The sequence below is a fragment of the Delphinapterus leucas genome, chromosome 10, assembly GCF_059928025.1.
Source record: "Delphinapterus leucas isolate spDelLeu-1000000601 "Yukka" chromosome 10, BTC_Dleu_Yukka2, whole genome shotgun sequence".
NCBI classification, from domain to species: Eukaryota; Metazoa; Chordata; class Mammalia; order Artiodactyla; family Monodontidae; genus Delphinapterus; species Delphinapterus leucas.
In genome coordinates, this window is record NC_143138.1 from 99,170,433 (window position 1) to 99,197,752 (window position 27,320).

Below are 27,320 nucleotides of genomic sequence, written 5' to 3' on the forward strand. Positions count from 1 at the left end.
ATGGGGAGTGCTCTGGCCGTCTGTGCAGACCAAGTGTGGGCCCAGAGCCCAGCACGAGGCTTCGTCTTTCAGCCCAGATGGTGATGGTCCGTACGTGTCACTGCCTCAGGACATGTGCCTTCAGTCTCCACTGCAGTCTAAAAAATTACTTACCATGCTGAAACTTGTTGATAAACCCAGATCTGTAATTAGGAACATAAAGGACACAATACAGGTCTTGCACAGATGAACAGTTGTGGAGTATTATGGGCCCCTGTGGATTATTTGACTCAAGAAAAGGAGGAGGGAAAGCTGGTTGCTGTTGGACAAATTGCTACCAGATGTAGATTTCAATAAACACCACACTGCTGTTCCCTTGCCCAAAGGTGCTGTGAATTTCTTGAGGCAACAGAGCAATCAGTTAACTGGCAACTGTCCCACTGTGAGTAGTTTTCCTGGTGTCCCTGGCCCTGGATGCTTGTCCACAAAGTGCAAGGCAGACCCCCGGGGCCTCTCTCCCCTACGTGATATTTTAAAGGAGAGTAATATACTTAAAATGCAGCAACCAGATCCCATGGAACCTAAAAGAAGTCTGGAACTGTGGTTCGAATGTCACAAAAAGAAAGTATCACTGGGGGTGGGGAGGATGCTTTAAGAGAATGAAGATCAGGGGTTTTTTCCTACACATGCTAACTGTAAAAGCCACAGGATGAACCTGCTTCAGTCAGTGAATATTTGAGAGCCTCCTGTGCCAGGTGAAGAAAGCCCACTTTCCTTCTCCCATTGAACGTACAGATGAGACGAAGAGGGGCATTAGAGCAGTAGTTACAGGTAAATAATGGACAGCCTTTAGTGTCCCATGGACTTACAGCATGGAAGCTGCTTGTCTGCCTTCACCAGCTGCTGCCGTGGGGCGGCCAATACGGCCTGAGAATCTGAGACGGAAAGGTCCCAGAGCCATCATGCCACTTTGTTGTACCTTGAAGGGAATGGAAAGGAGAGATTGAGATTGAGAGAGGGAGGGAGAGGGAATGTGACCGATTTCAGTTTAGTTTACTAACGAGCTTCTCATGTTCCTTAGAATAGAGCGATTCTAGATATACAGGTTCCCCTGACCCTTCTCTTGGTTATGCCACTCTAATAAAAAGGCAAGCACCGAATGGATGGTTGGCCTAAATCCAGCACACGTTTGCATCACTGTCTGGTTCTCTAATCTGCTTTTCTCAGTTAGATGTTCGGCTTCTTGAAGGAAGGGACCACCTTTCCCATTCTCATCAACTAACAGGTGCTTTGCACATAAGTAATCAGAAAAGTATACATTGGTTGAACAGCAAAAAAAAAAGTTTTACATGAAAACACATCAACTACTGAGACCACATTTTTGTTTTGAATTGTGTGTATGTGTTGTAGGGGCATGGAGCTAATTGGAAGTCCTGGAGTTGAAGTAAATTCAACATTTGGCCCTCAGTTGACGTATCTCTGCCAGTTGAGCTCTGGGGGGCTCCCCGTCTCAAAGGGTGGTCTGTTCCTCCTTTGGACAATGATGATGTGTTGGCTAACTTCTGAGAACTTTCTGTGTTCCAGATGTCATACTAAGCATTTATTTGGGTTATCCCATTTAGTCTTCACAACCATTTTATTTCACAGATGAGGAAATTGAGGTGCCTGGAGGCTAAGTTGCCCAAGTTTATGTAGCTAGTAAGTGTTGGAGCCAAGTAGTTTGGCTCCAGAGCCTGTGTTTTTAACTACTACCTTGTAGTATCTCTGTTTGTTGGGCCTGCCTAGAGTTAGTTAAATTTCTCTTCTACGTGGCAGGCCTTTGTGTGTTTGGCCATGGTTTTCACATTCCCGAAACCTCTGTTCTCCACAATTGTGCTTTGGTAGACCATCATGGTGTACGGATCCTACCCCTTTGGGTCAGAAACTCAATATTGCCAGAGCAGGAGGGCTAACTCCCAAGAGCCAAACTCATAAGAGATTGATGTATAAACTAGCTTGTTAAATTTGTTCTGCCTGCCACTCCCCATACATACATGGGGAGACAGTTGGTAGTTGGAAGGTTTCATGATCACCTCATGGAACTGTGATACCTGAAGAACTGAAGGGATTTGCTTTCCAGTGGGATCATCTTGCTAATTTCTGGACAAAGGTAGAGACATTAACAAATTGTTGCAGAAATTGTGGGCTCCCTTTTCACACTCCACGTGGAACCTGATACCATCTATGAACAATCTTCTAGAGTTATGTAGATGTTAGCTTTCTTAGTTAAAATATGTCTTCTGAGATCACTCCTTTGTCACTTTGGAAATTCCCCATCTCCCCACCTGCTTTTCTACAGTCTCTTCAGATGACTAACTTCCACACATGGCCAGTGTCCTTCAGTGCGTGTCAGTTCTACTAATTCCATTCTCTAAAGCTAACCTTATTTTCAAGATCTGCAGAGAGACCTCAGTATACCTCCTCATATGTACTAAGTATAGTCATTATCGCAGGGGAACATCACTAATACCTTGTTGGAAACCCGGGAGAAACATTCCTTTGATCTTAATGGAAAGAAGATGGCAAACTGGGTGCATTCAAAAACAGACTAAAACTTCTGAATCATTACCAAGGAGGGTGTCTTTTGAAGAGGACAGGTCAAGTACATGTACTTGATGAGTAGGACTGAAGATAAACATCTGTAGGCCTGATCAGCACACGAGATGGAGCAGTGGGTAGCATCTACCCAATAGAGCTGAAACCAAAGGGGAACGATGGGCCCCTTGGCCTGAGTGTCCCATGGGTGCAAAGGGCCTCCGCCAGCTAGTATGTGTGTGGCTGCCATGCCCAGGAGAAAAGCCTGGGCGGTCTGCACTCAGCAAATGTTTATGACTGGACCGTGAGCAGCTAGAAGGCAGACACTGGATTTTACTCCAATCTGTGATTCTGGTATCTGGCATGAGAGCTGGCATGCCACAGAAAACACAATAATTCTTTTTCTTAATGAATGAGATGCCATTTAAATGAAATATCCACAGTAAGCAAATCTATAGTGACGTAAAGTAGATTAGTGGTTGCCAGGAGCTGGTGGGGTGGGGCTTAGAGGTGGAGGGAGAGTTGGGGGAAAATCGGGAGTGACTACTAACGGGTTTCTTTGGAGGATGGTGCAAATGCCCTGGAATTGGACAGTGATGATGGCTGCACAGTTCTGTGAATATAGTGAAACCACAAAGTTTTACACTTTAAGTGGGTGAATTGTATGGTCTGTGAATTATATAGCATGTGAATTTAATAATTTTAAAATGAATGAGAATTTGTTGCTGGTGGGAATGTAAAATAGTACAGCCATTTTGGAAGACAGTTGGGCACCTTTCTTACAAAACTAGTCATACCCTTACTACATGATTCAGGATTGTGTTCCTAGGTATTTACTCAAGTGAGCTGGGAACTAACGTGCACACAAAAATCTGCACGAGTGCTTAGGGGAGTTGTATGATATAATCTTCCAAACTGGAAGCAACCAAGGTGCCCTTCAATAGGTGAATGGATTTAAAAAAAAAAAATCAGTGTTGCATTCATACGATGGGATATTATTCGGCAGTAAAAAGAGATGAACTATAAAATGACAAAAAGATAGGGAGGAAATTTAAATGCATATTGCCAAGAGAAAGGATTCAGTCTGAGAAGGCTGCATATTGTATAATTCCAATTATTTGACATCCTGGAAAAGGCAAAACTACAGAAATAGTAAAAAGATCAGTGGTTGCCAGGGGCTCAGGAGGAGGAAGGAAGGGATGAATAGGTGGAGCTAAGGAGGTTTTTCCGGCATATTCTGTATGACACGGTAATGACGGGTACATGTCAAAACCCAGAGAACTGGAAAACACAAAGAGTGAACCCTAATGTAAATTATGGACTTTAGTTAACAATAATAATGTATCACGATGGTTTCATCAGTTGTAACAAATGTACGGCACTAATGCAAGATGTTACTTAGGAAACTGAGGGTCGAGGAGAGAAAACTAATTCCTCTAACTGGAACTCTACTTTCTGCTCAATTTTTTGTAAATCTAAAACTTCTCTAAATTAATAGTCTATTAATTAAAAAAAAACAAAGTACAAACAATATGGCAAACACTCATGTTCCTACCATGCAGTACTGACATTCGTATTATTTGCTTCAACTTTTTCTTTTGAGTAAAAGAAATAAAATATTACAGGTGAATCCCCCCCTGACATCCCTCACCCTCCCCAGAGGAAACCACTATTACTAGTACATGTCCTCGCTTTCATATTGAATAAATTGCATTATTTTTCAGGTGTTTAAAAACAGTACATAAGTTGCATAAACTATAACAGTGTTTTGCAACCACTTGCAGTTTTCATTCAACCTGATGCTTTAAAGATCTGTCCATGTTGCTAAATATAGATTTAATGCTTTTATCTTTTATAAAAATCTTTTTTAACTGTAATATCATATTCTGTTGTATATATGTTACTTTATGTTATTTTTCCATTTCTCTATTGATGGATGTTTAGATTATTTCTGATTTTATGTTTTTACCGCCAATGCTGCAATAATTTTTTTGACATAAATAAAATGAATGAGAAGGTGAAACCCGTAAGAAGTCCCACTAGACATCAAGCAAATGATATGATAGGGATAAGACAAGGGGCATTTTGAAAAGCTGATTCATTCATGCTAATCTGATCTACTGGAATCCTGGGGTGTTAACCCTTGAGGAATAGAGAACCAGTTAACTAGCTTATGTGTACATAATCAATTAACTAGTTACATAGGCTTGAGATCCATAATAAGGACCATTTTAAAAGCTGAGTCACCTTAGGGTTGAAAATTTGTTAGGACTGGGGGACTGAGGTTTATAGAGTCAAGTAGACGAGATGAACCTTTTTCTAGAACACAAATACTGCAGATATTAGTGTTCGGAACCATTCTCTTTAGTATTTTTTATGCACAGTAACATCTCCAAGTTACCAACAATATTCCACAATTCACCAGCATTCACTAAGCATCTCCTGTGTGCCAGTTGCCAACCCAAGGGAGAAGCAGTTCTTGTCTGCTAGAAGTGTCTAATCTGGGCTCCAGTGCCAGTCCAGCGGGGGACAGGTCCACTTACTGCTGAACTGAGCAATCTGTTAAAACCCAGAAAAGATATTGAAAACAAACAACTCTTAATTCTTACCAAGCATGACTGTCTATAGCTCTGTAGATAGTCTAAAAGAGAGCCACGCTCAAATTGGAAGGTTCATTGTACAGTTAAAGGAGGGGTGGTCAGGGCTTCCCTGGTGGCGCAGTGGCTGAGAGTCCGCCTGCCGATGCAGGGGACACGGGTTCGTGCCCCGGTCCGGGAAGATCCCACATGCCGCGGAGCGGCTAGGCCCGTGGGCCATGGCCGCTGAGCCTGCGCGTCTGGAGCCTGTGCTCTGCAACGGGAGAGGCCACAACAGTGAGAGGCCTGCGTACCGCAAAAAAAAAAAAAAAAAAAAAGGAGGGGTGGTCAGTTTGATGTTGAGCGGGCTGAGGGTTCTCTGAATTCCCAGGAGAAGAGAACAGATGGAGTCATGGGCCTTCTTACCATGTGGCCTGAGCACTGAATGTCCTTGAAGTGTAGAAAGTCCTGTCCACAACCTTTATTAACTTTTTTTAATATTTATTTTTATTTATTTATTTGGTTGCACTGGGTCTTAGTCATGGCAGCCTGGCTCCTTAGTTGCAGCTTGCCGGCTCCTTAGTTATGGCATGCATGTGGGATCGAGTTCCCAGGGATCGAACCTGCGGCCCCTGCATTGGGAGCGCGGAGTCTTATCATTGCGCCATGAGGGAAGTCCCTATTAACTTTTTTTTCCACCTAGAAGGAAGCCAAGAAGTTTCTGAGTAATTCTCAGAATAATCCAGAATGATCTTCACAAAAGATAATACCAAAAAGCTCAGAGGGATAAAAAGGTACACTTGCTAAAAAGAGTATTTCCCAGCCTCTGCTGGCCCTTTGAGCCAACAAAAGCAAGACCTCAGTCACTGTTTAATGGGTGAGAGAGAACAGCTAGAAATGGGTGGAGAAGTAGGCAGAAGGAGGCTATTTAAAAGACCCTAAAGTGCTGCAGCTGTTTTGGCTAATTTTTCTCATCTCAGCGATGTTCCAAGCTCTTTGTCTTCTATGTGAGGCGAATTCATTTGGCTCTCTCATGAGTCATCCTGCCCACAAATAATCTCTCTTGGAGTAGCCCTTATGAAAATAGACAATTCACATTGCATTGTGTGAATTGGCAGTTGTGTGTCCCTTCCCTGGGTGGGCTGTGCTGCGTCTGCTCTGCCTGCATCCACACACGGCAGGGCTTCTAAGGTCTGAGCACGCCCTCAGTGTGCCTGCCGAGTGACAGGGGAGTACAGAGGGAGACGTCTGGACTCTGAAGCTGAGGCAGGCTGAAGACAGTGGGCCCCCACCCACTGACAGCTCCCTCCTAAAGGTTTCTAGATTTCATAGATGTAACCTTTGCCACAGGGTTTTATGAGAATTATCTGTGCAAAAGTAGACAACGTCAGAGGAAATTCTGGGTGAATAAATGTTACTAACATTTCAGCCTGGATCTTGCCAAATTTAGCTTTTCCTTCTTAGTATTTTCTTCACTATCTGGCCAGCAGATCTGACCAACCAGCATTCTTATTTAAAATTTCCCTAGAGAGACACTGAGCTCTTTAAAGTAGAGACTAGAAGGGATATATGTTGTTTCTGCTGCCTAGCAAAATTTCCTCTTCCCTAATGATTACCTTGATTTTACTCTAAGAGACCATCCTGGACCTTGCTCTCATCCCATGTGCTTTTCTGGTGCAGTTGGCTCCACCCTTGGCTCAGGGCTGGAGCATGTAATTGCGGCCCAAGACATTCAACACTTCTTATTTCCCTGGTCATAATGATTACCCAGTCATAGCCAGTGGGATCCAATGAGGCTTTGGCTAGGAGGCTGGGAAAGGACTCGGGGCTTTGCCAATGTGAGGTCTAGCCCGGCGCGGCCTTCTAGCGCTTATGAGTGGAGAGGCAGTTTGCACATGGACACCAGGCATGGAAGAGAGCTGAGTCTAGCTGAGGAGGGAGGGGGTGCGGACAGTCATGGCCTTATCCTCTAAGCCCTGAACCAAGCTACCCTGAAGGCATCATTATCCTGGTCTTTCTCGGCCTGTGAGCCAAGTCCCCTTTTGGCTTGAGTAAAGCTCAGTTGAGTTTCCTATCGCTTGCAACCAGGAGTGCTAACTCATTCACTCAGCCCCAGCATCTAGGAGAGTGCCTGGCATGTAGAGGAAGTCCAGTATGTGTTTATTGCATAAATTCTCATTCAGGGGGGCTTCCCTGGTGGTGCAGTGGTTGAGAGTCCGCCTGCCGATGCGGGGCACACGGGTTCGTGCCGCGGTCCGGGAGGATCCCACATGCCGTGGAGTGGCTGGGCCCGTGAGCCATGGCCGCTGAGCCTGCGCGTCCGGAGCCTGTGCTCCGCAACGGGAGAGGCCACAGCAGTGAGAGGCCCGCGTAACGCAAAAAAAAAAAAAAAATTCTCATTCAGTTGAACAGCTGTTCATTGAACACTTATGAGGAACAAAGTCTTGTTCTGGATCTTATAGGGCTGCACTGTCCGATACAGCAGCTGCTAGCCACATGTGGCTCTTTAACTGTACATTTAAATTGGCGAAAAATAAATTTAAAAAAACTTCAGTTTCTAAGTCACACCACCCACATCTCACGCGCTCAATAGCCACAGGTGGCTGGTGGCCTCCATGTTGGACAATACAGATATAGAACATTTCCATCATTGCAGAAAGTTCTGGAGGACAGCGCTACTGCAGAAAATACAGACATGCGCAGGACTCAGAACATGCCTCCAAGAAGCTATAGTGTTTGCAGTTGTTTGCTTTCAAATTATAACCATAGAAAGCATCACATACAGAATGATATTCTGACTTAGTGAAAAGACCCATTTATAAAAGGCCAGCTTTATTTTTCCCATGTATAATTATTTACATATAAATTCTGACGAAGTAGTTTAATGAAAAAAGTCACTACATAGAGCCACACTCATTATACAAAGTGTGGTTCGCTTAAATGTTCTTTCATGCAAGAGGAACTAGCATTTACTGGGCCTGGAAACCGAAGATATGTGGAATAGAATGCCGTGTTGATTTTTGGAGCCTTTTCAAGAAATAAGTCATTGGTTTAATTTTAGGTCATTGGACCTTCACTCAAGTAGTAAAGTCCTAAAATTTCTCGGAGCGCTTGTTCCTTCTCTCTCATGATGGTGACGATTCTGACACGGTGAGAGCAGAGGGGTCTGTCTCTGGCACGTGCTCCTGGGCATGCTACTGCTCCTCTTCTGCTCTGTTGTGTCCCACATCCGGCCCTCTGCTGTCCCCCTCCTTCACTGCAGGGTGTCTGAAGCATACTCAGGCCTATGATGTACTCATTCTGGAGAGGATGAAAGCCTCCCCACAGTGCCCTCCTCCAGGGGCGTCTAGTTCTCCTGACAGCCCTGAGAGAAGCTGACATGAGGCTGTCAGCGTGAGAGATTGTGCCCTCGCCAGGGGCCATCGTCAGCGTCTCAGGTTAGCCCACGCTGGCCAGACTGCATTTCAGCCTTGTCCCCTTCCGTTCCCCACTGAAGGCTCTCACCCTCACCACACTGGTTACTCACAGTCCCAGAGCATTTCTGTCCTTTGGCTCACACTGAGTCCCTACCCATCTCCCCCACCTCCAGGTACTAATTTCTCCTCAAAACTTGGCTCAAATACCTGTTGTTATGATGGTGTTTCAAACCATCCAAGCCAGAAATTCTGATCCCTCCTTTAAGCCTTAACATCATGGTCTGTGCTACTGGCTTTTTGGTAACAGTTTTATTGAGATATAATTCACCCTTTTTTTTTTTTTTTTTTTTTTTTTTTTTTTGCGGTACGCGGGCCTCTCACTGTTGTGGTCTCTCCCGTTGCGGAGCACAGTCTCCGGACGCGCAGGCCCAGCGGCCATGGCTCACGGGCCCAGCCGCTCCGCGGCATGTGGGATCCTCCCAGACCGGGACACAAACCCGTGTCCCCTGCATCGGCAGGCGGACTCTCAACCACTGCGCCACCAGGGAAGCCCTAATTCACCCTTTTTCAATGTACAAGTCAATGTGTTGGTTTTTTTTTTTTAATGTATTCACAGGGTAGCAACCATCACTATCACCTGTTTAGAACATTTTCATCACCCCAGAAAGAAACCTTCAGCCCTCATTCTCCAAGCTCCACCTCTCTCCCCAAGCCCTAAGCAATGACTAATCTACTTTCTGTCTCTGTAGATTCGCCTATTCTGGACATTTCATATAAATGAAATCCTATAATATGTGATCTCTTGTGACTGACTTCTACCTAGCATAGTATTTTTAAGGTTCATCCATGTTGTAGCATGAATGAGTACTTCCTTTTTAAGGCCAAGTAACGTTCCATTGTATAGCTACACAACATTTTGTTGATCCATTCATTAGTCATTGGGCATTTGGGTGGTTTCTACTTTTTGGCTATCATGAACAGTGATGCTGTGAACATTGGTGTACAAGTTGTTGTGTAAATATATGTTTTCTGTTCTTTTGGGTATATACTTAGGAGTGGAATTGCTGAGTCATATGGTAACTGTGTTTTGTACCATTCTTTTGGCAACATCAAATATTCCAATGTTTAAATCCCATGGTACTTAGTTTATCACTACTACATCTTGGCTTCCCTAGGAGACCTAAACCCTTGGGAGTAGGAAAAAAAAGCCCACTTTTCTTTTTGCTCCACCCAGTACCCACCACCATGTCTACTCAACAAGAAACACAACTGCTATTTGGATGTCAAAATGTAATGCAAAGATGTAGAGACTTGTAAAGTTCTCTTCCTTGTTTAACCCTGATTTTTGTCACCTTTTTCTGTTTGTGCTGCATCTGCTCTCTTTTCTAAAAGTGTCTGGCCTCTCCGAGGCCTTGGTAGTGGACGGGGACCAATCTGCAAATGCAGGTAATTAGTGTACAGCTCCCGCAGGTCTGAGCGTCCCGAGGGGGATGTACTTTGGGAGCACAAAGGAGGGTCAGCTTCCACTGTGTCTCCTTCCGGACAACACTGTGCAGTGCTCTGTGCTGTGGAGACAGGTCAGCTGTGGGGCATTAGTGGACCCCTACCGGCAGGGCTTAACAGGGTCATTGCTCATTCATCACGAATAATTAAAATGTTTAAGGACACAGTAAAAGCCATTAGGAGGAAAAGACGTCTTCCTGCTTTTTCTCCCTTGATCAGACCCTAAGAAGACAGCTTAAACAAAGGAGAGGAATGATGCCAGGTTTATAAAATGGAGGCCCTGCAGCTGTCTTTGAGTCCACCTTGGGGTGAGATCAGAAGTGTTTTTGTTTCCGAGCTCTTGCTGGCAGGAAGAACTGTGGTCAGCAGCATTGTCAGCACCGGCTCTTTCCTCAGTCGGTGAATCTCTGGGCGTGATAAGCAGGTGCTTTGAAGTGAGTGGTGTGGCACCTCTGTCTGATCCTCCAGCGGCACATGGCAGCTGTGGGTGATGACGGACAGGAGATAGAGGGCTGTGCTTCCCAGGATGAAAGGGAAATTTCAAGTGAGAGAGAACTGGGGTCTCTTGTTGGGGTGTAATTGGTCCTTCATGAGCTGTTATCAAGGGTTTTCCCAGTACCTAGAAGAATTGTTCTTCCCAGTTTAATCAGTGCTAAATGAACGAAAGGATTTACATTCTTCTCTTCTGAATGGGGGGAAATCAGCATTCTAGTAGGTACAATAAGAACTTCACATTGTGTGTAGGGTTTAATATGCACGGAGTAATAACTATACTAGTTCAGGAGTGACGGGTAGATTTCAGTTCATGCCCCTCTTATCAGTTGCTCTCGGCCACTTAGAGGGTTGTGTTGGGAAGGATTTTTGAGGCCAGTTTCAGGGTCAGCAAGAAACATGGTCATATAAGCGAGGGAAGACAGTCTCTTGTCATGACGCCTAAGATACTAAGGATGGCATATTGTGTTGAATATTTGTCTTAGACTTTGAACTCTGTGAAGACAAGGACAGTGTCTTAATAGCATATCCTCAGGACCCAGCACATTGCCTGTATGTAGTAATTAACCATTAAGTATACATTGGTTGAATGAGTGACTTGATTTCCTAGTTTTAGAATGGGCGCATGATTCTAAGTAAATGACACACACTAAAGGCCGTAACAGTAAATGAATTTTTGCAACAGAGTGTTTCCCAGAGAACTTTGATTTTTTTGGAGCTATTGCCTTGATATTTTCAAAAAAGCCCTCTGTTTTGCTACAACAAAATAATATATTTCAAGAATTTCAACTTAAACTGGCTACTCTAAGTAAATTCATTTTCTGTTTCAGTGGTCTAGAGAAGAATCTTGGCATCTTAGAACACAGGCCTGGAAGTCAGATTTGGGTTTTACTTACAGCTCAACCGTTAACCTACTATGTGACCTTAAGATAGTCACTTCTCCTCTCTGGGTCTCACTGTCCTCTATAAAATGAGACAGTTGAAGTCAATGAGCTCTTTGATTCTGTGAATCAGGATGGAGGATGAAAAAGGGAACTGGTTTCAACTGTATAATCTTCCTTCAGCCTAGCTGATAGCTTCTCTGATTCCAGATTCACTTTCTGTCCAAGGAGCAGTGATCCTGCGGTAAGGTAGGAGAGTGACATTTTTAATGATGACCACAGCAGTAGAACATCAACATAATGAAAGCCTTTTTTGGAATCTCTGCAGAATGTTCCATGAGATTTGCCCTATATTCCAAGATGATTGTGGTACATGTAATGTATAAAAACATAAGGTATCACCTCAAACACATGTCTTGGCTGACATTCAGCATCAAGAATCTGACAACTATGTTTGAATATTTATATACATTCTGCCTGATTCCAGAAAAAGATTTAAGATAGTTACAGCGAAAACCGTAGACATAATTAAATCTAAAAACCTTTAGAATGAGATTAAAAGGACAAGAGTGAACTTTTGTGTTGTTTTTATTTATTTATTTTCTATTTTATCTTTGGCTGCGCTGGGTCTTCGTTGCGGCGAGTGGGCTACTCTTCGTTGCGGTACGTAGGCTTCTCATTGCGGTGGCTTCTCGTGGAGCACGGGCTCTAGGCGCACAGGCTTCAGTAGTTGTGGCACTCGGGCTTTAGAGCACAGGCTCAGTAGTTGGGTCGCACGGGTTTTAGAGTGCAGCTTCAGTAGTTGTGGCGCACGGGCTTTAGAGCGCAGGCTCAGTAGTTGTGGCGCATGGGCTTTAGAGCGCAGGCTCAGTAGTTGTGGTGCACGGGCTTTAGAGCGCAGGCTCAGTAGTTGTGGCGCACGGGCTTAGTTGCTCCGCACCATGTGGGATCTTCCTGGACCAGGGCTCGGACCCGTGTCGCCTGCATTTGTGGGCGGATTCTTAACTGCTGTGCCATCAGGGAAGCCCAGTTTTGTGTTTTTAAAGTCATTATTTTAGGAAACTTAAACTAAGGAAGGCTTCCAAAGTTGAATGTGAAGTGTAACTCCATGGCTCTTGGACTACCTAGTTTTAGTTGTCTGATAACAGCCAGGGTGATTGGCTTTGGGGGAAGAAAAGAAAATGCAGGCACAATTCGTCAGCCTGCCAGGCCTGTTCTAATAGCCGTTACCAAGGCAAGAGCCATCAGTTAATAATGAAACATTGAATTGCAAACAAGAGTGACAACATAGGCCAAGCCTTATTTAATCAATAATGGCTATTTTACTAGTTGTGTGGTAAGCTTTAACCAGGCCACACATAATAATAGTAGCTGATGCTTGCTTTTTTGGTGCTTATGTGCTAGACACTGCTCTAAGCACTTTATCTACATTAATATATCAAATCCTTACAACAGCTCTGTGAGTTAGGAACTCTGGGGCTTGTGGTCTTAACCACTGCACCGCGCTGCCTGTCACATGTCTGAAGTCACGCAGAGATTTAACTTACCACCAGTTATACAGCTCAGCTCCCCAGCTCCGAGCCATCCCAGGACAGAATGTCTCACTTAAAGCAGCAGTTATTAGTTAAACATGAGGCAGCTGCAGTGCTACCACACTGAGTGGGTCAGTTGTTTGCTCGCTGAGTTAAGCAGCTCTTTTTGCATTGCTTCAGGTGGCATGCGGAATTTTAAAGGAACAGTGTGAGCTCTATCTAAGCATTCTTTCACACATCTCACTGTTGGTGTGGCTGCATCACACATCAGCCGCCCACCCTCTTGTCCTCGGGTATCGTTCATCTATATACATCACGAGTGCTAATCAGCCAGCTCATTCAGGGAAGGTTGCTGCCTGGGAAACCGTTGAGAAGGGGTCTCAGGCCTGGTTCAGACGTGATGAGAGAGGTTCATGGCTCAGCAGTAACATCTACCATGGGCAAGCACGAGTGTGTGTCTTTGCCAGCCACGGTCTAGTTCAAGATCAGGGCTTCCCTCTACACTGAACGGCTTCGCATAATTCATTAATTCATTCTACAAAAATCTAATGAATTCTCTCTTTGTACAAGACAAACAATAGAAGGATGAATAAGTCAAAGTCTTTCCAAAAATATTATTCTAGCTACAAACATAAAATTTAACAAATCATTTCTGTACAGTGAGGTAATAATTATTCTTATAAAGTGCTGTAATAAGGGCAGACAGGCATCACAGAGATGGTGCCAGTGAGTCCAGACCCTAGTTCAGTCCCTGTGTATGGAGCCAATGAGGGAGTATGTTTTGATAGCCACCTGGCATGACCAGCGTCCCCAATTTTTTTGGCAACTGTCATATTCACAGTACATACAGCACCACCATTAGTAAGCTATCTCTTTGGGTCTTGATGCAGTTACACACCCAGGAAGAGAGGATGAAAGGAATTTACCATGGTTAGTCAGTATTTTTCAAGTTTGGCTATGAGTAAGATCTTCAGGGAAGATGAAGCCAGGGATCCTAGGGAGTCAGTCCCAGGCAGGTGGAGTCGGATGCTAAAAGGGAAGGTCAGAAATGCCAGAGATGAGCCAGCACTGGTGTTTCCACCAAGGCCTGTTCTGTGTCCATTAGGAAATATGTTCTCTCCAGACACATGAGAACCACAGGGAGCAGTGATTGGGGTCAGAAATGGCATCACTGGGCCGAAAAGCCCCAAATAAAGTCATTTTGGAGCTAACCTTTGATTTCAGAGAGAGCTTTGCCCTAATCCTGTTTAGGATTTCCACAGAATATTTTCTGAAGAGAAGTCAAAGGCGTTCACTTTTCCCTTCTCCCTGCCTTGTGAAGACAGGCATCCAGAATCCCCGTCTGCAGGTGAGGAAATCAAGTCTGTGGTCTGAGATCCCACAGTGAATTGAACAAAGATCACAAGGAAGTGTTTAATCTCTCTTGCCCCACATTTGCTCTTCAGTTTAATGCTTAGAATGAGGAGAATTTTCCTCAGTGGTTTTAAGAAAATAATAAAGCTTTATACTATATTTAATCACCAAGAAACAAAACATTTCTACCAAGGGGACACTTTGGAAATCATCTCATCCGGTGCTCTTGTTTTAAGATGTGGAATCTGAATCCAAAGAGACAGCCCCAGATAACTTGAGGAGTCCAGGTGTTAAACCTACTCAGCCCTCATGGTTTCCTTTTCTAACTAGAAATGCCTCTAGGAACGGTTTAAGAGTCTCTGCTCATCCTTCTAGGAACTCACTTTAAGACATCTGCTGGGGCCCTGGAAGGTCCCCTGCCCTCAGCCTGCATCTGAGACTAGGGCCTTCCCTTTGCCATTGCTAAGGACCCTCCTGGCTCCCCGTCCCCCGCCCCTGTCGACTTCTGCCCATTTATGAGACTCTCACCATCTCCCTAATAACCACTGGCTTCAGTTTGCAGCAGAAAATTTAGACTTTGCAGTTCAAAAGGACTCAGACTGCCCACCAAAAGCAGAAGAGGCCTCCTTCTAAGGTGTTATATACCAGTTCGGCTGTCCTTATCTGCTTCTGGAAGGGCCAGCTTGCACTGAAGCGTCTCTTTCTGCCCCTTTTGTAACGTTGCAAGAAATAGACAGTGTCTCCAATAATTGGATGCTTCCCTAAGTCCCCTAAACCTTCAGCCTTGTTAAACCAATTGTTTTTACCACCTTGTAACAGCAATTGTGGGTAAAATTTTCCACCCCGGGTGGAGTATTTCTCATCCTTTTCTGTATTTAGACTTGGTTGCCTTCAACTCTCCATTGCTGGTACCATTTCTAAATTATTCAGAACGCTTTTGGTTTCAAGTGACACACACCCAACTTGAATTATCAGAGGCAAATGGAAATAATGGAGCCTTGAACACAATTAAAAGAAAGGTAGATCAAGCAAACCTTGGGGAAAAGCTGCAGTTTAGGAGGAACAGGTGTTCTCCCCTGGAGACAGGCTTCTTCCACAAGGCAGGAAGCATGGCTGCTGGCAGCTCCTCCTAATTCATGGCTTCATTCACCTGATGTGGACTGGCCCGTGACCCAAATTCAAGACTCAGGGCCCAGCTTGCGTCTCTTGCTTATTTTGGGGTCAGTCAAGTTGGGCCAGAGAGGCAGGGTCTGTAAAGGAACATGGTTGGCATGAGGGAAAGGAGCAGTTCGCATTAGAAGGTATTTGCCGTCACCAGGAGACAGGAGGTGCTGGGCAAACAGAGCTAAAGGTGTCTGCTGCAAACCTGAGTCCATCAGGAGAGGGGTGATTCAGTGATTTCAGTAGCAAGAGGCATAATATGCTTTTAAAAAATAAAGCATATTCAATAAAGCTTCCCTAACCGGCTTTCCCTCCATTGCCCCTCCTGACTGATTAACTCTGCACTCCCTTGTTACAGCAGGATCTGGTGCCCATGGGAGGCTGGATGCTGCCAGCCAGCAGGCTGGTTTCTAGGACACCTGCACATTTCTGCTTCCACCAGTTGAGGCATACACTTTCCAAGAGTCATTCGTGTTTCTTGCCAGACCTGGGAATGCCAGATGGACTTACTGTTGTAATTATACCATTTAAGTAAATATCCCCCAAGTGAAAAAATGCAAAAAGAAAGTTATTTCTATGAAAATCAAGTTTAGTTCAGGAAGATTCGATGACAGTAGCTAGAAGCAATGGCTCTTCTGCAGTGGGGAGAGGGCTTTTACCTTTCATTCCAGAATAGGTTCTGCAGTCTGATCCCCTATATACACATTCTAGCTCACCACTAACTAGCTTTGTGACCCTGGGCAAGAGGTGGAATCTTCCTGAGACATAGCCCCTTTACTGTAAAAAGGAAATAACAACAACTTTGTTGGGGAATTCTGAGAATTAAATAAGATGATGTATTTACAGCACTTAACACAGTTCCTGGCGCAGAGTAGGCACTCAAAAATGGGACAGCTGTCATCATCATGATAATTAACAGTCGCAATTTGAAGTGAGACATACATATTTATACTGTGTCACGCTGCTCATGTTAAGTGGTATAATAAGAGGGTGTCATTTCCATTAAAGAATTTAATAAATGTATTTCTCTTTTAAAATTAATTAATTAACTTATTTAGTTATTTATGGCTGCATTGGATCTTTGTTGCTGCACGTGGGCTTTCTCTAGTTGTGGTGAGTGGGGGCCGCTCTTTGTTGTGGTGCACGGGCTTCTCATTGCGGTGGCTTCTCTTGTTGTGGCTCACGGACTCTAGGCGCGCGGCCTTCAGAAGTTGTGGCGCTCAGGCTTATTTGCTCCGTGGCATGTGGCATCTTCCGGGACCAGGGACTGAACCCCATCCCTTGCACTGGAAGGCGGATTCTCAACCACTGGACCACCAGGGAAGTCCCAAATGTATTTCTTTTAATAACAGAAGTAATTGACCATAGAGGTAAATCATTTTTTATCAAATCAATTTCTGAAAACCTATTTTTTTTTAACGTAAAAGCCTACCTCTGACTCACTTTGCTGTACAGCAGAAACTAACACAACATTGTAAACCAACTTATACTCCAACAAAAAGTTTTAAAAAATAAATTTAAAAAAAGTAAAAGGCTATCTCCATGAAAGCATGGTTTACTAGGATGAGTCTGTAGTACATCCTCCATCCCTAGTATGTTTGGCTTTTGTAAAAGTTAGAAAGCCAAGGATATGAAGCAGGGGAGATTTGGAAAGTCTCCAGGTAGTTTTAAGGAGCCTCTAAGTGCATAAGAACCCGTGTTGGCTCTATTCATAGCTTTGCTTTCTGGACCAGTATTCTAGAAGTTGCTACATTCTTTTCATTTGTGTCTTTCACAGAAGGCAGTAAAATTTAGTTCTAATTACATTTAGGGCATCTGGATTCTAGTCAGCATTTCTGGCTCCGTTTTAGAACCTAAAGTCTGCGGCTTATTCCTAATGTGGAAAATGGAATAATCCCCCAGGCCTGAGAAGAACTCCAAGATTCAGGCTGCCGTTACTATAGTGAGACGCTGCTTCAGACATCACAAGACTTGTTATACAAGGAAACATGATTACGGTGGATTAGAGAAACTTGCCAGGGCCTTGAAGGATTTATTACTTTTTGAATTCTGAATGAGACATAAATATGCTTTTCCCCTTTTAATTTTGGACCCCATACGGAGAAGGTGAAAAAATTCTTCAGCAAATTTTAGAATGCTTAGCTCCTAGAGCTCGGGTGGGTGTTGTGTCCAAGTCATATTGCAAAGGGCATGAATACTTGCTTGGTGGAGACGCAGAACAGTCACTCCTTTCTGTCTGCACTGCCAAGATAGTTACTGCCCTGTCTCCCAGTGGGAGAAAAATGTAGCTCCCTGGGGAGTCTTCTGGAAGGCAGCATGGTGTAATGGAAAAAGCAATGTACTCAGAGGCATGAGGCCTGGGTTGCAGCTTCCACACTTACAAGCTCTATGATTTTTCAACAGGTTACACTCTCTGAGCCTTTGTGTCCTTTTATGAAATATAGGAATGGTAATTCCCATCTCAGAGGGTGGCTCTAAGGTTTAAAGTATGTTAAATATCATGTATAGAAACTCAACTGTTAGTTGCATTACCATCAAAATGGTACCTGTAGCACACTCATATGAGTTCATAGATCTCAGAATTTTGCTAATGTCCCAAAAGGAGGGACTTTAAAAAAATAAAGGTGGTCTCTCACCTTATCTATTCTGCAGGTTCTTTGGTTTCTCTGGATGCTATAGAGATAGCATAGGGTAGTAGTTACGCACAACTGAGGAATCAGAAAGACCTGAGTTTAAATTCACTACTTACTAGCTATGAAGCCTTGAACAATTTACCTAACTTCTGTTATCCCCATTTCCTCATCTGTGTATTTTTATTTGTATATAGAAATAGTTCCTCAAGCATTCTTTATCCCTTGACGCTGTTTTATTTTCTAAATGGCATTTATCACTATCTGAAATTCTTGCTTGTTTTCTGTCTCCCACTCCAGCCCTCATTCAGATACAATCCCCATAAGGGCAAAGGCTTTGTAATGTCTTGTTTACCATTTTATATGTCTTGCCAAAGATAGTGACTGGTACATTACTGTTTTTATTCTTTTCGCCTTTGACTTCTGTTTTTAAGAAGTTCCCCTCCCAGTGTCATGGCTAAATGTATATACAGTAGCTGAGTTAGAAACCGGGCAGAGTTGTTTTCTGTTTGGAAATACGTGTGTTCTTACAGTTGAGTTTCTGTTTCCTGAAGGTGCTTACTCAGCCTTGGATGGCACAGTTTGACTTGTGACATCAGAAGATTGACAGGCAGGAGTCTGACTCAGGGATTCAGCTAGAAAAGAACATGACTTTCAGCCCGGCTCGCCCTTTGAGGGATGGCTGGACAGGACTCAAAAAGATCTTGGATTTCAATTTATCTAGGAAGGTATTTAGTGAATTATTTTTAACCATCTGGATTTGGTACAGATCACCCGAGGAATCTGCAGCCTCTGCATAAGTGAGGAACGAGAGTGGAAGGACAGAGGGGAGCTGAGGGGAGAACAGGCTTCCTTGCTGCTTCCCGGGGAACCTGGCATCTTTCTCCAGGGCCTAGACCACACTTGCCCCCCTCTCCACCACAGACCCCCCCCCCCAGAACATCCGCTTTGACTTTTATCTACTCAGCACCTTGGAAACCACTAAGATTCCAAGGTTTTCCACAGTCACTGAGAGGTGGGCACTGCAGACAGATAAATGTTCGGGCTCTGAGTGTCACATCAGTCATTAGCCCTCTCCCTATGAAGGGGTGGCATTCACGGCAACGAACTGTGTCACGGAGAAAACTGAGGCCCGAGAAGAGGAACTCTGGACTCTCCTACCTCATTCTTTCAAGACCTATGAACTGGTTCTTCTAAATTCCTCTTGGGCTAAGATGGGCTTAGGGGGTGGGGTGGGGATGGTTCCTGAACCCCCGGGGGTTGTATACAAAAGGTCGCTTGTGTGTGTTTTATGGGGGAAGGATTTGTGTCATTAAATTCTCAAGAGATATCTTTGGTCTAAAATAGGTTTGGGACCCCTGCCTTAAGTGGACCTAATATATTTTTATAGTGTTTGCAAACTCTGCAGCTTTGCCCCCTGGCACTCAAGGCTCTGTGTGCGTGGGTTGAGGGTGGAAATGCAGAAGCAGCGCACAGCTGCCCAGTCTTGTTGGGCTTTTGCATTACGGCTCGCTCATCTCTTACTGAGTTTGCTGTTTGCACGAACCATGAAGTCAGGCGCATTGGAAACCAAGTCCTGACTTGTCGGCAGAGGACCCAGTTGAAGAAGGTAGTAGGAGATTCTATGAACAAGGTATCTCTGGATTCAGCTTCAAGGATAAGGCAGAGCCATACCACCAACAAGCCTATCTGTTAGTCTGGAGTTTCTCCCTTCAGTCACAAAACACTCCCTGGCCGTTCCCACACTCTTGGACGAGGAACCGTGATACATTTGACCATCTCGCCCGTGGAAGTGCTGGCTGAGAGCTGCGTTTCCACCTCCAGGAGCACCGACACCCGTCTTCTCCAGCCCCATTCACAGCAGCCTGAGCGGAGTTCTGAGGGGCCTTCAGAGGTTGTGCACTTGTGTTAGTCCACCTGCTTGAACTACCACAGGAGGGCTTCTGCCTTGTTCTTAGAGCGGCATTCTGTTAACTGTGCGATCTGGAAATCCTGGCAGGTGAGAAGCTGCTGCTTGGCGTCAGGATGTCTCTGTGTCTGCGTAGTGCGTAGTGCAGTCTACTGCATCTCCTGCAGGAGTGTGGCAGCTTCTGTGTACGGGGTGTTTATCACACGCCAGGTTCTGTGCAGAGAGCTCTATGAAATTTTTCTTATTTTGATCGTTATCCTGAGATAAATGACAGTCTTCCCACTTTCAAGATGAGGAAGCTGTGGTTCGGAGAAGTGTCGTGAGTGATCAGGTCTAAAATACAAGTGTAGGATCCGTGGCAAGGGGGCACCCAACAAGCTACCAGCAGATATGGAGCAGTGGCCTTCCCTGAAGCGGAGCTCTGTGGGTGGATCAGATTTAGGGTGGGGAGAGAACTTAGGATGGAGGAGCTGAGACCCAGAGTCTGAGAAGGCACAGGCATTCATTACCCTCTCCCCATATTACTCTGACTCAGTCTTTGTCCTTTAAGATGCAGCTAATCCCCTAGACCAGAGTTCTTCTCAAGTCATCGACATGGGATTGGTTTTCAGTGCTTTTTGAGTTAGGATTGTAGACTCTTGCCTTCTACTCCAGTCTGAGCTTTTCTCCACCAGAGTCCCCATGGCCATTTCCCATTGATGACCACAGGCCCCAGTAAGTCCTGCCTTCAGTCTCTGTCCCGTCCAGTCCACCCTCCACAAAGGTTACCAGGCCTTTGGTGGCACACAGAGTTACTCAGGGACTTCCAGAGGCTCAGTTTGGCTTCAGGATCAGGTCAGCCCCTCACAGGGCAGTCGCAGACGCCCTTACAGCCCGGCTCCAGCCTACCTCCCGCCCTGGACCTCCCATGCTTCCCACTGCCCCTTTGCTCTTGTTTTCCCCACCTGGCAAACGCATACTCATCCTTCCTGAAGGGCCCCTTCTCACATTTGTCACCCTGGATCATAATTATTCATTAGCTTCCTGAGAATGAGAACTATGTCTTAATCATCTCTGTATCCTCAGTACCTAGCATAATAGGTACTTGGTGCTTACTAAGAACATTTTTGAAACAATGAGTGAATGTGTTTGATGGGAGGCGAAGATGAAGGATCAGGGACGTAGAGAATAGAAGTTCTCCTTCTGTCCACAGTGACCTCACAGTGCACTTGTCTCATTTATATTCCATTTGTATTTGGTTAAATGGAATTCCTGGCTCAAGAAATGCTGGTGGGGACTTGCCTGGTGGTGCAGTGGTTAAGAATCCGCCTGCCAATGCAGGGGACATGGGTTCCAGCCCTGGTCTGGGAAGACCCCACATGCCGCGGAGCAGCTAAACCTGTGCACCACAACTACTGAGCCTGCGAGCCACAACTACTGAAGCCGGCGCGCCTAGAGCCCATGCTCCACAACAAGAGAAGCCACCAAAATGAGAAGCCCGCGCACCACAACAAAGAGTAGCCCCCGCTCACCACAACTAGAGAAAGTCCGCGCGCAGCAATGAAGACCCAACGCGGCCAAAAACAAATGAATAAAAAAAAAAATTTAAAGAAAAAAAGAAAGAAAGAAATGCTGGTGGTTCCCCAGCATCTCACATGTTGTACTCTAACTTTTTTTTTTAAGAGAACTCAGAAAAGTGCTTCACAGGCTGCCTTTTTAGATAAGTCCTTTAGGATTAAACTCTACCAGATTACTTCCTGTATCAGTCACACTCTCTTGGTTGAAAGTTCGACACTAATTCAAAGAGATTTAAGCAAACATGGGGATTTATTTGTTCAAGTAACTTGAAAAATTCATGGATAGTTCTAGCCTTAGGCACTACTAGATCCAAGTTTTCAAAAAATGTCAATAGTGACCTTTCTGCCTTCTTTCCTTTGCCTGGCTGTTTTCTGCATTGCTTTGTTCTGAGGCAGGCTGTCTCCTCATGAGACCAAGTTGGCACTGGGAGCCCCGGGCTTAGCGACTCCCATGGAAAGGGAGCCTTGTTCCCAGCGGCGCTGGCTCGTGTCCTGCTTTACTGGTCACTGACGGCTCAGTCACAGTGGTGGGGCAGGGGGTAACTCTCACTGGTCAGATCTGGGATATGTTCCCATCACCAGTGTTACATGGGGTGAATGACCCACCTAAATCACATGCCCTGAGAGTCAGGGAGAGATTGGTAAGAAATTAGAAAACTGGTATGATTTTTCACAGGGATAAAGGTGCCACAGTCTGAGTAGGCAGAGTGATAGCTGTCCACTACAGTTACTTTTCCTTTTTGTTGTTGTTGCTAACGTTTCTCTTATTTCCAAGAGCTAAATGGCATGATGGACCCCAAGCAGGTGGCCTTGTCTTCTTCTTTTTTTTAATATCTGTCCCCCAGGATTACTAAAAATAGCCGGTTTACTGCTCTCTTTGGCTGACTTTTCACCCTAGGCTTTGTGATGGGCCCAGCAGCTCCAGTGTTTGTGTCGGAGTCTTGGGGGGGAGCGACGTGAACACAAGAGCTTTTCACGATGACTTGCGTTTCTTGATAAGATCAAGGAATGCCAGTGCTTCTAAAATTGGAACCCTGCCATGAATTCTCTGATACTCTAAGATTTAAAGTAGGTACTGTTTGGGAGTTCCCTTGGCAGTCCAGTGGTGAGGACTTGGCACTTTTACTGCCATGGCCCTGGGTTCAAACCCTGGTCAGGGAGCTAAGATCCCGCAAGCTGCGGCACAGCAACACATAAATAAATAAATAATAAAATAAATAAATAAAGTAAATACTGTTCTCAGGAACATACTTTCCTATTACTTTCTTTTGGCTGTTAACCAATGATTTCTCATATTCGGTGACTTTCTGATTGCGACTCAGCTCTAATTGCCACATGTCACTGTGGTCAAGCCGTAAAATAGGAATATTTGCAGATCCTGCTTATGTGGGAATAATAACAAAACACCACGGCAGTTTGGGCCATGTTTTGTGTCTTCCAACTGATAACTTGTTTTTTTCCTGCCACTCTTCATATACTTGTCTCCTGGCGTGCTTTCCACCCCAATTTGGTTGCCACCTATTTAGTGTATTTTGAGCTTCTACCATCTACCCAAATGGAAATTTTAATTTTTTGAATACCTACTTTCTGTTAAGTACATCAGTAGGACTTTTTTTTTTTTGCAAATAATCCCATGTATTTCTCATAGCAACCCTTTGTGGGATGGGTATCAATATCACTACTTAAAAGATGTGGAAATTAAGGTTAAGAGAGGATAAATAATTTGCCAAATGTCTTAGAACTGTTAGAAGACCTTGGAATTCAGTTCTGAGTCTGGTAACCTTCAAAGTTAATTCTCCACAAATTAGGCTAGGAGTGCTAACATACTGGAAAAATATAAGATCCAATTTCTTACCTGAAGTGGAAGGAATAAGACTAACACATTTGAAAGAATGAGAGTAAATTTAAGATTGGATCATTGCTAAGTGCTGTGTGATACAGTGTAGTTTATGGTGCTATTCAAGTTCCGAAAATGGTGAACTCTGCCTCCAGCTCCCACTCTCCTTCTCTCTGAACCTGACTGGCATATATATGTAAAGTTAAATCAAGACTGTTTTAAATGTGAACTTGGCCCCGGTTTCACAGTGTGCTGATCAGCTGTTCTGTGCTGTGAGTTTAGACGTTTGTGTCTCCTCGCACTTCTTTTGAACCCAGAAATATTGGTGAGCCCTAAATATGTTTACATGTGTTCACGCTCATGTCCACTGCCTTTTTGGTCCTATGAAGTCCTTGATAAGCACAGGTCCCCGTTATGAGCCCTTCATTATACATCTGATACGGCAAGACAGTGGCCGAGGCTAGATTTTTATCTGTGCCCTAGTTATCTGCCCTTTGGTTGAATTCAGTGCAGTGCAGTTCAGCTGCAGCTGGCTGAGTGCCTGGGAAGTGGCAGCCTGTGTGCAAGGCTGTGGAGGAGACAGCATGTTCATTTAAGTGCTGGGCCCCTTCCAAGCTCTGGGGATACAGTGGTAGTCAAGGCACACAAGGCTCCATGTTTTGCAGGAGCTTACATCCTAGTTACACGAGCAAGCGGAAAAAGAAACCTTCAGCTAGTGATGAGCACAAAGCTGAAAACAAAACAGGGTATTGGATTAGAATGAATTGGGGTGGGGAGGGAAGTGGAGAGAATAGAGGTCAGGAGTTAGACAACTTAGAGTGGTGGGTTGGTGGCGGTCCCTGTGAGAAGGCGGCTTCCGAACTGAGACCTGAATGTAGAGGAGGCGGCCAGACCTGTGAACATCTTGGGAGGAGCCGGGCGGCTGAGGGGACACCTCTAATGCACTCTAAAAATCGGGGACTTCTTTCTCTTCAATTTTATTTATTTATTTATTTTATTGAAGCATAGTTGATTTACAGTGTGGTGTTACTTTCTGCTCTACAGCAAAGTGATTCAGTTATATGTATACACACATTCTTTTTCATATTCTTTTCCATTGTGGTTTATCACAGGATATTGACTATAGTTCCCTGTGCTGTACAGTAGGACCTTGTTGCTTATCCATTCTATATATAACAGTTCGCATCTGCTCACCCCATCCTCCCACTCCATCCCTCCCACACCACCCCTCCGCCTTGGCAACTACAAGTCTGTTCTCTGTCTGTGAGTCTCTTTCATAGATAAGTTTATTTGTGTCATATTTTAGATTCCATGTATAAGTGATACCATATGGTGTTTGTCTTTCTCTGTCTGACTTACTTCACTCAGTATGATCATCTCTAGGTCCATCCACGTCTCTGCAAATGGCATAATTTTGTTCCTTTTTATGGCTGAGTAGTATTCCATTGTATATACGTACCACATCTTCTTTATCCATTCATCTGTTGATGGACACTTAGGTTGTTCCCATGTCTTGGTTATTGTAAATAGTGCTTCAGTGAACATTGGGGTGCATGTGTCGTTTTGAATTATAGTTTTGTCCAGGTATGTGCCCAGGAATGCGATTGCTGGGTCATATGGCAACTCTATTTTTAGTTTTTTGAGGAACCTCCATACTGTTTTCCATAGTGGCTGCATCAACTTACATTCCCACCAACAGCGTAAGAGGGTTCAAAATCGGGGACTTCTTGAAGGAGAATTTGTTAATACCCTTAACTTAGAATATCAGGGAAAGTTCTGATGTCATAATTGAAATCCTACACCTTCTCCTAGGTCAATTTTAAGCTGAAATGGTCTTAGGAAATCTGTCCTGACCTGTGTCCTCTACCCCAGACAGGCAGGCCAGTGGGGACATTTTCCTAACCCTGGTTCATCGGCCTCTGTCACACGCACCCCGGAACCTGGACAGGCTGGGGCACCTCAAGAGCTCCAGAGCAGTTTTCTTCCATTCTGAATGTTCACCTTGGGACAAGAATGATCCCAGGTGTGGTTTGTTTCCCTCAGACTCTCAGGGTCTTTCCATAGCCCCAAGCCATCATCAGGATTTCCTAAGGGCTGGGGTGTTCTGTGGGCACGTAACTAGGGTCAGGTCCTGTTCCTTTATGCTGGGGTATTAGGAAAGCTGTTGGAGCCCATATCTGGTCTATATCTATTTATATCTCTAGGAACTATTTTGGTTTGGTGTTGCTTTTTCCCTCTTATTCGTCCTTGAGAGGACTTATGTTGCTTTTCGTTTTCTCCCAGCAATCACTCTAGCAAAATCTGGAGGCTCTGGTGTTTGTCATTGGCCAGGCTACATAGCAGTTTGTAGAAAATGGCTGCACTTCTAGGAATTGCAGTCTTAATTTGTTAGCCAGATATTCCATGCATCAGCAGTGGCGGTAGCTGCCAGTTGATCTGAGTTTTATGTGGTGAGATTTTTGTTTTGTTTTGTTTTTTCCCCCTCAGATGAGAACTACTGTTTGCTAGAGCTGAGATCATCAAAACCATTTCAGTTAGGACTTTGTGTGAGAATGTAATTACACCTCCCAAAGATTCAGGCCTGGCCTAGGAAAGTGAGGGTAAAAAATGGAGTCAGTAGGAGAATGATTACTGGTGCAAGGTAGCTTGAATGGCAGCTCCCTTGTTTTCAGTGATATTATAGAAATCAAATAAAATCCTGTTCCCTTTTATTTTATTTTAGCTAAGTATTCTTGTCCAAAATGAAAATCAGATGTTCTTCCTTTTCATTTTTTTCCAAAGCAAATGGTTACGAACACTTCCTTTATATAATTTACTGGAGGCTTTTTTTTTAATTCCTAAAAGAACATTTACATTACTTCTTTTATGCATGCAGTAACTTTTGATCAAAACATGACTCCACTCCCTTGTTTAATGTCGAGCATCTGGATTAAAGGCTTCTTTTAATCTTAAATACAGATTATGGCTGTCTTTCCCTTTAAGCAAACCGCCATAAAACCCTGGCCCCTTTCCAGATTTCTTCATTAAAGCTCTCTTTATTATAGTGTTTTGGGATGGCAGTCATTAAATGATTGTTATGCACAATGGCCACTTGATTATAATTATTTAACTGGCAATCAGTTATTGCAGCAATTTGGTGGTATAATTAAAAGGGAGCATGTTAGTACCTGCCAGCGTCTCTATGATGTTCAGCTCTGGAGGGGAAGAAGCAGAACCTAAACATATGGACAGGAAGAATCAAGCACTCCTATGAATGGAAGCTTTTCTTTTATTCTTCCCTATTGTGGTTCTTGGCCTCTCTTGTTTCACAAGGTAGATGAACAGTGGTGTTAAAATAAGATGTGGATTAGAATTTTTGTGCTTCAAACTCCTGAATCAGTAAATATACTCAGTAATGAATGTTTCCCCATGTGCTGAGAAATGCTAAATGTGCAGAAGTATATTAATATAATTCTGCTTTTTTTTTTTTAACACAAGCATTTTTTCCCACTCTGACGTTTCAGCATTTCTTTCTTGACATATACATTGACATGATGTGCCGCTAACAAAAAGCTGGTATAAAAGTTAAGTGGCTTTCATTAACAGACAGCTGGGAAGCCGTTAATCACTGAAGAACTTGGTAATGGTGTGATTCCCAGATTAAGAAGGGCCCCTGCATTATTCAGAACTCTTCTAGTTGTAAGTGTCAAAGACCTAATCCTAACCAACCTTAACAAAGAGGAACTTTCCCGGCTTATGTAGCTGGAATGTTACTGGAACTGCTTATAGGATTAAAGGAAGAGCTGCAGGAACCAGGCCTCAGGGTTAGGAACTAGGATTCAGTCCCTCTGAGACTTCCTGTCCATTTCTCAGCTGAGCCTGCCTGTGCTTTGGCCTCGTTCTGAGGATGGGCTTCCAGCTTCCCTCTGTGTCAGGAACCAT

The 27,320-nt window shown here is 44.2% G+C and overlaps 1 protein-coding gene across 5 annotated transcripts in view; it reads left to right on the plus strand.

Moving 5' to 3' along the window:
* ATG7 (autophagy related 7) overlaps positions 1–27,320 on the plus strand; it is a 236,566-nt gene that overhangs the window by 130,871 nt on the left and 78,375 nt on the right. The window lies entirely within an intron of this gene.